Here is a 12,452-nt window from a genome sequence, read left to right as displayed (position 1 = left end):
CCATCTGTCCACCCCAACCACGTCCTTATTTGGACGCATACACTTTTATCCAAAGCGACGATTCAGTAAGCATACTGAGGTAGGGCCTGACTTGTTGTTACACGCCTACTTGTAGTGTTCAACACTGACGCTATACAAAGTGACACTGAGGGGTCCTGACCATGCGTCCATATGTGAGTACTTGGGAGTGACAACATGCATACATACAACCTTCAATGAATTCCCACTTACGACATCCCAGTTCCATTCCTGGGACAAACTGGCCTCCCACAAACACACACCACACACACACTCAGAGGCTTGGAGACTAAAGGAGAGTTTCTGATGTATTTACTAAGAGCTTTCTTCTCAGTAATAAAAAATATTAAAAATACATTTTTACATTATATTGACTTTTATAATTTCAGCTGGACTGTAAAAGTTCATTAGGCTCTTTAGTAAACCCTGATGAACCTTGAACCCCCCACCCTTCCCCTAAAACTCGTATGGAGAAACGAACAGGGTGACCTTGGTGAGGTAGCGGCCCAGCAGGGAGTGGCGCTCCAGCTCGCTCATCTCCACCTCAGCCTCCAGAGTAGCAGGACCCTTGATGGGAGTCACCAGGAGGAGGGTCCCGGTTTGTCGGCCGGAGCGCTGCACGCTGAAGTGGCCTCGCCCACGGCCTCCGGCCAGCCCGAAACGCAGCGTGTCACCGAGCACACGAGCCGCCGACACCCGAAAGAGAACGCGAGGGGCGGACATGTTAGACACCACAGACAGGAAGTGGAAGGAGATGGAGTTTGGTGCCTGACTGCATCCTTTGTCTCCCAGCATGCACGGGTTCCTCTCACAGCGCCTGGGGAAACACAAAGTGGGTAGATATTATTTTAAGATTCAGCTGAGTTTATTAACAAAGCTGATCAACGGTCAGTTTGTTGCTCCATAACTTAAAGGAAATTTTATGACTTATCTACAATGTTACAATGTTGGATGTTCATGTTAAACATGGCCAAAGCTTCAAATAATGAGGTTAAAGTTTTTATAGGAAATCACTGTGAGCAGAAACCTCAGGTTTCCTCCTGTTCTGAACGCTCTGTTTTCAACTGCTTTTCCTACCAACGGCTCCGTAATACGACACCAGGAGCCAGACGGAGCCGCTGTTTCCATATATGGGCATTTGCTTTGCACAGCAACACTCGGTCTGCCTGTTCCGCCCAGCAACAACAACAGCCTGGAAACAGGCTTCAGGTCTTAGCCAATCAGAAGACAGTGGGCTTTGAGAGGGGGGGTCTTAAAGAGACAGGAGCATCTACAGCTTGTTTCAGACAGATGCTGAAATGAAGGCCTATAAAGACAGAAAATAATTTTTTGAACTTTGAATCCTGGAAAGCTGCCATACAGGAGTCTCAAAACTGCAAGATAGCCCTGGAAAAGCAGAAGGTCTCCTTCAAATCCAACCTATAAAAAGAATTGTGATTTTCACAGGATGAATTGGTGACCCCTCGACTTTTCCTACTACTGAATGGATTGCATTGAAATTTGGTAAACATTCATGGCCACCTCGACCCTTTAAGTTTTTTCAATATCATCTTTCCAACTTTTATGCTAAAAAAAAAAAAACCCTGATCCCCTTTTTCCATGGAACTCATTACCATAACTGTGGCGAGGTCGAGTTACTAACCTCTGCCCACGAGGTAAAATCATAGATATTTTGCCTCCTCCCCTCTTGTAGAGAGCAACCAACGGTGTGACGTTTAAAGAAGACCAGGAGGACATTTATGAAGCGCTCCCGAGCCCAGAAGGTTTTTTTATGAACTGGTTGATGTCCACAGTAAAAAGTTTTCCAGTGAAACAGTCCTGTAAAATACACTTAAGGGATCTCAAGGATAGCGCAGCATTGTGATTATAAAAACAAACCCGTAATATATCCACATATCTCATTCGAAGATCCTAATAAAGTGTATTATTAAATCCAAGCGATCCATACAGGACGAATGGCATGAAGTTATGCTACAACGAGAGCATGAATTTTTAAATCGTGCACACATTTTTTTTTCTTCTCAATGATGCCTCTCTGGCTCCTTAGTAGTGGGAGTCAGTTGTTTTAACTTTTAAAAACAACAATATAACAAGTACCTGTTTCAGGTTCTTATCTGTGTCCCTGTGTAAATTGCTCTGTTGTCATTTTGTATACCAAACATGCAAAATGTACTTTGAAATGTCATTTTCACTTCCTGTAAAAGGTAATAATTTTGATGACTCATCCTGCACTCAGCAGCATATGCCTGCATTTATCCAATTTCATGTGATTTGCTCCAACCTGCTAATGCATCATATAAAACAATAATCCCATCATATAAAACTGCCTGGTTAGCTTGTGGGTTTTCATATCTAGCAAAGCGATGTCATAGGTTGAACAGCAAGTCAGCAAAAACTTTATTTACATCTCCAAGGATTTGCGGCTGTGGTCCAAGTAGCTGGAATTAATCTTATTCTTCCTCGTCCACATTCTGTCCCCTCTATAATTGAAAATTTTGTCAGCTCTGAATTGCTGTAGTTCTCAAGAGACTCCGTGCTTGTTTAATCAAACATGATCAGAAGTTTGATGGCTGGATTGTGAAAACTATGCAGTTGTGAAAAGAAAAATATGCACTTCACTCAAAGTAATGACTCGATTTCCACTGAATGACTAAAACGGGTGCTTTGACCCCTGAGTGCCAAAGTGCCCTTTGTTTTTAAATCTGTAATAAGCAGATTTTATCTGTCCAAACAAAGAGTCTTCTGAACATGTAAGCCTTAACCTAAAGCTAACCCTGCATGTGGTAGAGATGCCCCCTGGAGACCCTGTGATACTAAAACACATAATTATGATTCAGCTGTAGGCATAAAAAACTTTGTGAAACACGTTTAGTTCCTGTTCGACCGATCGGCTGACTGGAGCCTGGAAACCCCAGCAGGGAGTCTGAAGCCAAACCTCAGTCTGACTCTGAGCCCAGCTAATGTTGGAGGAGACGAGCTAAATCCCGGGTGGAGAAAGGAAGATGGGGACATGGAGGTGAAGCTCATTGTTTTCAAATCTCTCTCCATCGCAGTCCCTGTCATTTACATTGTATTTGTCTTCTGAGGTGAGAAGGTTTATGATTTTCATTCCTTCTCTACTGGCTTTGTTTGCAGTTTCATTGTGCTCTTGAGATGATTTATCACACGGCAGTTAGTCTGTTTGCTGGTTAACCAGTGTCTTCTCGCTCATCTCTTCTGTGCAGATTCATCCCAGAGGATGAATCCTAATAAGTTTTGTGATCCTTTGACCTTTCCTCTTGAGGTTCTTTGTGTTTAGTGCTAATTAGCAAATGTGTCAGAATAACCTGAAAAGCATGCTGGCTTGCATGCTTCAAAATGCAGTAGGACATCCTGGTATTTTGGCATGCTTGGGATGTACAAAATCTTTTTCTGGCATACTTTATAGTATTGTAGTATGGGTATTGGAATGCACACCAAGTCTTGTTATTCTATGGTTCCAAATGTACCATATTCAGACTGGTTAGGAAGGTCATTCACGTTAGCTGTGATATTAATTGGGATGCTAATTTTGGCTTGTGGAAAACAGGCTCAACACAAAATGTACACCACTGTTCAAAAGTTTGGTGTCACTTAAAAAATTATTTGTTTTCATAAGAAAAGCAGTTTTTATCCAATATAATAACATCAAATTGGTCTACACTGTATTTCTGATCAATTTGATGCTATTTTAATGGACAAAAACTGTGCTTTCATTTGAAAACAAGGAATTTTCTAAGTGACCCCAAAGTTTTAAACGGTAGTGTACTTACCAGAAATTTTTTTATAGCTTTTTAGTACAACCGAAGTCTGAACAAGACATTTTTAGGCAACCAAAGTATTACCATTAACTTTCAGGAAGTGAAAACACTGTGAAAGGGTCACAGCTCTGAGACAAAAACACAGACAGCACCCAGAAACAAGTTCACTGCTAGTTAAATGTACACATGCAGTTGATATGATTCACCACTATCCTGATTGACAGGTCAGCCGTGGTATTGACTTGTAAATCACAAGGTAGCCCCGCCCTAAAGCCTCCCATGCGGTATCATCTATTTTCCTCTAAATGGGACCATAATTTCCTAAAAGAGCTTCATGCTGTGTTGGAGAAGAGTGAGGTAATGAATCAGGTGAGAAGTAGGGTCATTTGGAGCTTAACTACAATCTGAAATCTTTTTGTAACCAGTGGAGTCGCCCCCTGCTGGCCATTCGAAATAATGCAGGTTTAAAGCACTTTTGGACCTGGAGGTTCGCGCTTGGATGAAACAAACAGTCCTCTGGCAGAAAAGGTCAGACAGAAATGACCTGCTCAGAAGGAAACTATCTGCAGAATGATGGATGTTGATTCAGGACGGTATGCTCTTACATCGGTGACGTCTTGATGTACGTGGCGTTTTTCACGTGAGGACACTCCAGCGTCACACACTGGAAACCTCCGTAGGTGTTCACACACACCTGGGCCGCTGTGCAGTTGTGCATCCGGTTTTCACACTCGTCGATGTCTGAACACAGAAGGACGGAGGCGAGAGTTACAAACACAAATTCCACACATTCCCCCGAACCGACCGGACGACCTTTGACCTCTGACCTGTGCAGCTGCGGCCGTCTCTGGCGAGTTCGTAGCCGGCCGGACAGAAGCAGTGGAAGCTGCCGGGCGTGTTTACACACTGATGGACGCAGAGCCGGCCGGGCTGAGCGAGAGGAAACAGACGGCACTCATCGATATCTGAAACGCAGACACGATCGTTACTGGATGTTAGAAAACAGTCAGTCAATGGTGAGAAATATTTCTTACCAGTGCAGATGTTGTTGTCACGGCCAGATATGGTGAAACCCACGTCACAGGTGCAGCGGGTGGAGCCCAGGAAGTGTGTGCAGTGAGACGGACGGACAGAGGAGGAGGGGGAGGAAGATGTGGGTGATGAAGAGGAGACAGGAGAGGGGGGAGTTGAGGAGGAGGAGGAGGAGGAGGAGGAGGATGCTGACAGAGCAGCAGAGACAGGGAGGGAGGAGGAGGAGGAGGAAGAGGAGGAAGCAGCCGGAGAGAAGGATGCCAGGGAGCTGCCGGTGCTGTTGAGGCCTGAAAAGAAAAAAATGAAATAAAACTTAAGAAAACTCCTGGTACTCAGCCGGTATCGGGAATATACTTCCAGCGTCAGTGCTTACGCCTGCACATTGGCTGCTGGCCGCTCCACTTCAGAGAGTCCAGACACACTCGGGTTCGTGGGCCAATCAGCTCGTAGCCAGGCTTGCACAGGAAGTGGACTTCGTGTCCGATGCCAAACACTCTGCCCAGTCTGCGTCCGTGAGCAGGGGGTTCTGGTTTGGGGCAGGTTGCTGGAAGCAGATGGAGACGTGTTCATCTGTCTTCTGAACTTAAAGGATTAAACCTCTGGTTATCTTATCTTATCTACTCTAATATTTTTAACGAGTATCAATCTGGGATTCATTTAATCTAGAATGCTTCTTCCACAACCCCAGTTTGTTTTGTAGCTTTGTTGTAATCTGGATTATATTCTGTATCTATGCAGCGTGAAATAATCCAAGATGCAACTTCCTAGACTTGGTGGCAAGACCACGGAAACTACAGGTTTGCAATGTATGAAATACAGTAAGGCTCTATACGTGATCAATGGCAGCTACCATGGATGTTGCATACCTCTCTTAAGTACCAGTATCAGTTTCTACTTTGACCTCGTTTGCTAGTGACCCTTCATGGGGTTCTATCCACCAACATACTTGAAATGTCGCTTTAAAGAGGTGGTATTCTGCTCATTTCCTCATCTTATTTAGAGTTTGTACCAGAGCAGGTTTCCATGGTTATATTTTTGTCCTACTGCACATTGCTGCAGCTCCTCTTTCCAGCCTGTGTTGAAGGCTTCGTTTTAGCTATGGAGTGATACATCTTGTCTCTAAATGATCTTTGTTGGGAGTTGCACATGCTCAGTTCCTAGTTAAGGACTACTAGCCAATCAGAAGCAGAGAAGGGCGGGTCGGCGAGAAGCCGGTAAACGGCTCGGGTTCAGCCGTACGTGTTGCCGACCGGCTCGGCAACACGGACTGGAGCGAGAGTTTCAGAGCGGCGAGTTATTAATCTGTATCCATAAAGTTTTAACTGAGCTCTGTCTCTACATCACAGGAACAACTTTCTGTCCACTGACTGCCTGGAGGGTAGCTAGTGTTTGGAAGGGAGAGGAGAGCTGTGTGCTGTTTTCAGTTCAGAGCAGAGTTTTCTGTGGGAGATGGGAACTCACTTTGGACTTTTTCACTTTGCAAACCTGCACAAAAAAGGTTTATAACTCAATAAAGGAGAGGGGAAAAGCCAAAAAGCAGAATACCAGCTCTTTACATTTTTACACTTAGCTGAAGAGGAAATGTTGGTGTGTCAATGAAAAAAACAAGTGGAAACAGACTTGATGAACTGTAAACCACCACCTTAAAATCATGCCCTGATCTTAGCAGGAAGACTTGATAAAAGATGCTGTAACTTCCTTCCTCTGTGTTAAACATAAAATACATAAATTGTCTTTGCTGGGCTTATTATTTATTTATTGATTTAATTTCCCATTACGTGGCACACTGTTATCTGTAATTGGGAAATTAACTGCATAACTGACTATGCAGTTAGAACATGTCGCCGTTCACACCGCAGTAACATTTGCTGCAGTTTCTGACTGTTCTGGTTCAAGCTGTTATGTCCATTTCAGTAAAAAACATGCGCTTCAGTAGAAAATAATTATTTCTTTATATCAGTTCTGATGATTTTTATGGCTTATCAATGAGCTTTCAACCAGCAAGTAATTATACTGCACATAGCTGAGCTGAAAACTGAGCTTTCTGTCACCAATGAATGAAGTTTCATTGCTAAATGTTACTGATTCAGTCAATGACAATGGTGATACCCTCAGGTTAAAGATTCATATGCACTGAGCACTTCTCGAGTGATCTCTGCAGGTGCACGCAGCTCACAGCATTTCCATTTTATGTTTTGAACAATTAATAATTACATTTAGTCATTTAGCTGGTGCATTTATATATATGCAACGAGGGATTAAGTGTCCTGCTCAGGGATTGGTGGATGTGTCACAGTGGGAGTTGAACCCTGGACTCCCACACCAAAGGCATGCATCTTATCCACTGCGCCATCACCATCCCATGATTGACTAATAAATGATATTGAACAATAAATAAAATTTACATCACGTAACTTTTTTTAGGACATAGCAAGCACATAAAAAGCCCCAAAAAGTTAATGTTAGGGATGTGTAAAATATTTTATTACGGTTTTCTATATTAAATTATCTGTCATTGGCATTTTTTAAATCTTTATAGGTCACTGAGATGAAGTAAAGACAATATCACCATCTATTTTTTTGTCACACTAGGATAAACCACACCGCAAAGTATTATTTCTCACCGCCGGCCTTAAAGATGGCCATGGTGCTGTTATGCAGAGCGCTCATCTTCTTCTGAGGGAGCGCAAACCGTGCTGGTAGGACGCCTCATGGACCGCCAACATCTTCTCCACCTGGCGCAGCGAGTTCAGCAGGTCGTGGGTCGATGGACACTCCTGTGGATGGGACGAGGAGAGAAGAGTCATACAGTAATAAACTAAATGTAAATCAGACAGACAGACATGCCCCCCCCCCCCCCCCCCCAGCCTTTGCCATGCTGTTTCTTGAAGGTACAATGTGTAAGAATTGAGACTCTCCATCTATCGAATTCGTAGGCTACTCCAGAAAAAATAGGGGAGCATCACACATCAGGTCTTAACTATTACTAACTGCTAGTTAGCTCTTTCAGGGATGGTCACCAAAACCCGGAGCTGGGCGAGTGAACAGAACCAGACAACAGGGAATACAGTACTGAGGTACCGCGGCTCCAACCAGGACCCTGCCTCCAGGGACGGGGCGGGTTCAGGCAGGGACAGTGTGCAGATCCGGAACATTTTCTAGCTGGTTAGCATGCTTACTTCAGAAGATTTCTTTGCAACACAAGAATGGTTGCTTCTTCAAATCCTATTGATCATGTTAGTTCATTTTTTACATTTCAAACTGGAATTCTGGTCATATATTAAAGATAAATAATCAATCACGGTCCTAAAATAGTTTCAAGACAGATACAAACTTGTCTGGTGTCATTCCACACACTGTCCACCTGTGTCCAGTTATATAGAAGACTACAGCAGACCACTGCCAGCAGTCTGTGTGTTTCAGGTGTGAGGTCTATACATAGAGGTGAGGTTTTCAGAGCCGCGGTCTGCTGCAGTAACACCGGGGTGACAATTGGACCCGAGCCCTGCTGACCTCCGACTGACGGCTAAAATACTGCGCTCAAAACAACACAGCGCTGCTGCCACATAATGAACCTGTGGCTTTGTGTGTTTGGTTTCTGGAGGCGTTTCTCTGTTGTTTGTTACAGGCAGTGACTCAGTGGGGGATACAGAGGACGTTCAAAAACACCTGATAACAAAAATGTTTTGTAACCCAAAAAAACCCAGAAACCTCACAAGAAAATGGAAATTAATTAAATATTCCAGTGTTAAGTTAAATAGAATTTATCCAAACTTCAGTTTAGTTCAGTGTTTTAGTTTTGAAGAACACATCTACTGTAATTATTCAAAGACAGGCTTATTCAAAGTGAAACCAAGAAAAGACATCAGCTAAAACAAATCTGAAAACTGTGCCTGAAATTTCAAAAATTAACTTTAGGACACGAATAACCCTGGTTGGTAGTTACCTCGTTAAAGCTGTCATCGTGATCGTAATGAAGTTTTCAAACTATAGATACTTATAGATTGCCTACTGTGTAGACTACATAAAAACACAATAAGAAAAGCATAACGTTTGCAGTTTTAAAAAATGCTTTTGGAGTTCTTTCTTTCATCACAACGATTATCTGAAATGAAAATACTTCTTTTAGTTTTGTATTTAATATTTTGTGTAACTACAACACACTTACAAGCTGCCGCTCAGTGATCATCATGAGGCAAATGTCCCTTCAGTGATTCCATCCTCGTAACTGTTCATCAGCTGGTAGCAACTGCTTTAATTAAAGTCATAGAACTTCTATATAAAATATATAATATTTACTCTATTTCAGCTGCCCTGGCTCTGCATTAAGTAAGATACTTATTGAGAAATAAATGTTTATCACTAGAGCTCCTTCTGGTGAAAAAAAAAAAATGTTCTGATGAATTTCTGTCACCTTTAAACTTTTACACACATTTATAGTTTTTATATACTCTTCATTTAACAGGGAAAGCATAGAAACTAAAAAATAGTGCCAGCAACAATGACTCAACAATATAAAACAAATATCAGAAAATATGGCTCACACAAAAATGCAAATGTGAAATTGCTTTTAAGAATCATATATAGAGTCCATTATAATAAATAATACTTTGTTCTTAATTGACTTGTAGATTCATTTAAATAAATTAAATCACAAACACGTCTTTTCTCTGGTTTTACTCATCAAACATTTTAGCGTTTGATCCCTTTCAGTGGCCTGGAGAAGTGAAAGGATCCAGCATTTCACAAATAACCACAGTTCTGACCTCTGCATTAATCTACCATATTTAACATATTGTGAGTCAGAATATTGCCGTCAGATCACCGTCACTGTTGTTAGCGTCACCTGTACGCACCTGAGCAGAAGACAAGGCCTCCTGATGAAGACACAGCACCAACACAACAACCCCAACAGTCTTCATCCTCATCCTGATGAACTCTCAGCAGTCTGGTGATCAGCTGCGTTTCTCCTCCGCTTCTCTTCTGTTTCTTTTCAAGGGCACTTGCCAAATTTCTCCTCCACTCACTCACAACCTCCCCCTCCTCCCATTCAGATATTTTGGAGGTGGGAGGAGGAGGGCAGCTCCCACATCTGGAGAACACAATTTCTCTTTTTGATCCATCAGCATCCCCAGAAATAGACTCTCAAATTAGAAGAAGTCATCTGGCCTGTGGCGTCTTTTAATCATCATCCGTGCAACAAAGGCGACTATTTCAAATTCGCTCTCCGGCTCAGGAATGTGACTTCTGCTCCAATTACAGCAACTATAAAGTCCCAGTGATTTTTTGATTTTTTTAACTCTAAACCTGCTGCCTTACAGGATGATGTGGTGTGACTCCAAAATGACAGGGCAGCCATATCTGCTGATAGCCACGCCCGGATTATCCCCCCACCAGAAAAAGAGCCGCAGGGATCCCAGAGGAAAAGTTAGAAAGACCCTGAAAGCACCCTTCAGCTGATACAAGTCCAAACCTTCGCTCATTAAACTCATATATAAAGTATGATAATGGCAGAGTGTGAACACACGCTATCATCTCATACAGGATTCGCTTCTAAATCTGAGTCTGAGCAAATAAAAGACACAAGTGGTGATTTTGAATGCATTGAAATGGATCCCATGTTTTACTCTTTCTACCTACCTCTTTCTAGCTCAGAGTTAACTGCTTTATTTAATTAACTTTTTACTTCTGGTACACTCGTGAGAGTAGTCCAGCGGTAAAAATCACAGATTAACCCAATGGGAATTTAATATCTGCATTGTGTGTAAAACCGGTGTGACACCAGAATGTGTGACCTATCAGATTCTGTGACCCAAATGGGAAGTTAGGCGCCAGAGGCTTTGTTGACGATGTGAAGCGGTTGCAGTTTGGTTGGGTTTTGGCACCAAAGTACTTGGTTATGGTTAGGAAAACATCGTCGTTTGGGTGTAGTCACGGAATCTGATAGTTCACAGATTTTGGTGTTACACCGGCTTGAGGCTGCACAGAGGCACGGCAGTGCTTTGAGCTAAATGCTAACGTTAGCATTCTTCCTGACCATCTTAGTTTAGCGTGACAGAATGTTAGACAGGTAGTGCGCATAAATAGATATGCTAGATAAACAGCTTATAAACAGTCAGTAAAATAAATATATATATATATATGAGATGACCGTGATATTTTGTAAACCACAAATTACAACCCCTAAACTGATTGATCAACTTGAGGCAACAGTTAAAACCCAACATTAACAACTTCTCTAAACTGATGTTTGAATCTATTTACCACATCACAAACTAGTACAATAAAAAAAGGAGACAAAAGTATGCTAAAATGTGCTAGCAATAAACACGAACGGCTGAGGCTGACTGAGATGTCATTAGCATTGACATCCACATTTTGACCTGCAGGTGGCGCTACAGGATGTGAAACGTATCAGTTTTCTTGACAGATCAGGAATAAAACATGTTGATTTAAATCTGTCTTCACCACAAAACGTGACAATTTTACATTGGACTTTGAAAGATCCTGAAAATGTTATTTTCCTCATAAGAGGCGGATATAACATATAAAAGTGTAAAACATAAAAGTTTTGAAAGGCTTCTATTTGAAACCTTTGATTTGATTGATAGATTGTTGGTGCAGTGTGCCTGATGTCCTCCAGGTGGTGCTTCACTCTTTCATTTCATTTTTGCATTTTTTTTAAGCATGTAGCTGAAGTTTGAACCTGAAATCCACAGAATGTCCTTCCACAAATGTGTCTTCACATGTGGCTGAGCTGCATTTTGGAAAATTATTATTTATGTTGGTGAAGTCACTAATTAGGATATGAAGCTTTGATCCGTGGTGAACCACATGAAGCGCTCAGGAAACAAAGCTGGTTTGCAAGCGTTTGACTTTTCAGACAGAAACAGAAACTGGCTGCAGGTTCTCTCTGTTCCTGAAGTGAACATTTGTTTGTGTTTTGTTCTTTATTTAGCCAGAAAGAAAACTCATTGAGATTAAAAATCTCTTTCCAAGAGTGTCCTGGCCAAGACAGGCAGCAGCACAATTAACAAGTTTTCAGACATTAAAACATATAACACATTATATACATACATGTAACAACATTTATTGTTGCTTCTGTAAATATAAAATTTTAATAGAACAGAATTAAGCTTTTGTTGAAACATTCCTGTAGTCTTTTAATGCAGTAGTAAAAATGGAACAATGTAAAATTGCTTCTCTGACATTTAAACCGCACTTAAGAAAGTAAGTATATCAAAAAAGTGTATATCAAAAGTATTCAAGACAGAAAAATGGTCCCTGTGAGTGTTATACATTATTGTTATATATATCTAGAAGGTGCACAAGGTGGCCATATGCTTCAGGGTTCATATAAAACCTTTTTTAAATGTGGTAATGTTGTGAAACGGTTGCAGTTTGTCGTTGTTGTTGATGTTTAGGCACCAAAACTACTTGGTTAGGTTTGGAAGTCTACATTACGTGACACAGGCCTAAGTCACATTGGTAACATTACGTATCTTAACAACTTCACATGGTAGAAGGGATTCAAGCTGAAATGAGAACGGGCTGGACAGCTACACTATTTGGTTGGGGCCCTTCATCACGTTTCGTTGATGTCTAGTTGTTATCAGTCCCTCC

General features: G+C 41.8%; 1 pseudogene; it reads right to left on the bottom strand.

Annotated features, from left to right (window-relative positions):
* Positions 1-465: 465 nt before the first annotated feature.
* Positions 466-7,636, bottom strand: LOC119893194 (annotated as a pseudogene).
* Between the last annotated feature and the right edge of the window lie 4,816 nt (positions 7,637-12,452).

Source organism: Micropterus salmoides, unplaced genomic scaffold, assembly GCF_014851395.1.
Source record: "Micropterus salmoides isolate LMB-PRFRI ecotype aquatic unplaced genomic scaffold, ASM1485139v1 Ms_hic_scaffold_8, whole genome shotgun sequence".
NCBI lineage: Eukaryota > Metazoa > Chordata > Actinopteri > Centrarchiformes > Centrarchidae > Micropterus > Micropterus salmoides.
The sequence above is the reverse complement of the archived record's forward strand: the minus strand, read 5'-3'. Positions and strand labels throughout refer to the sequence as shown.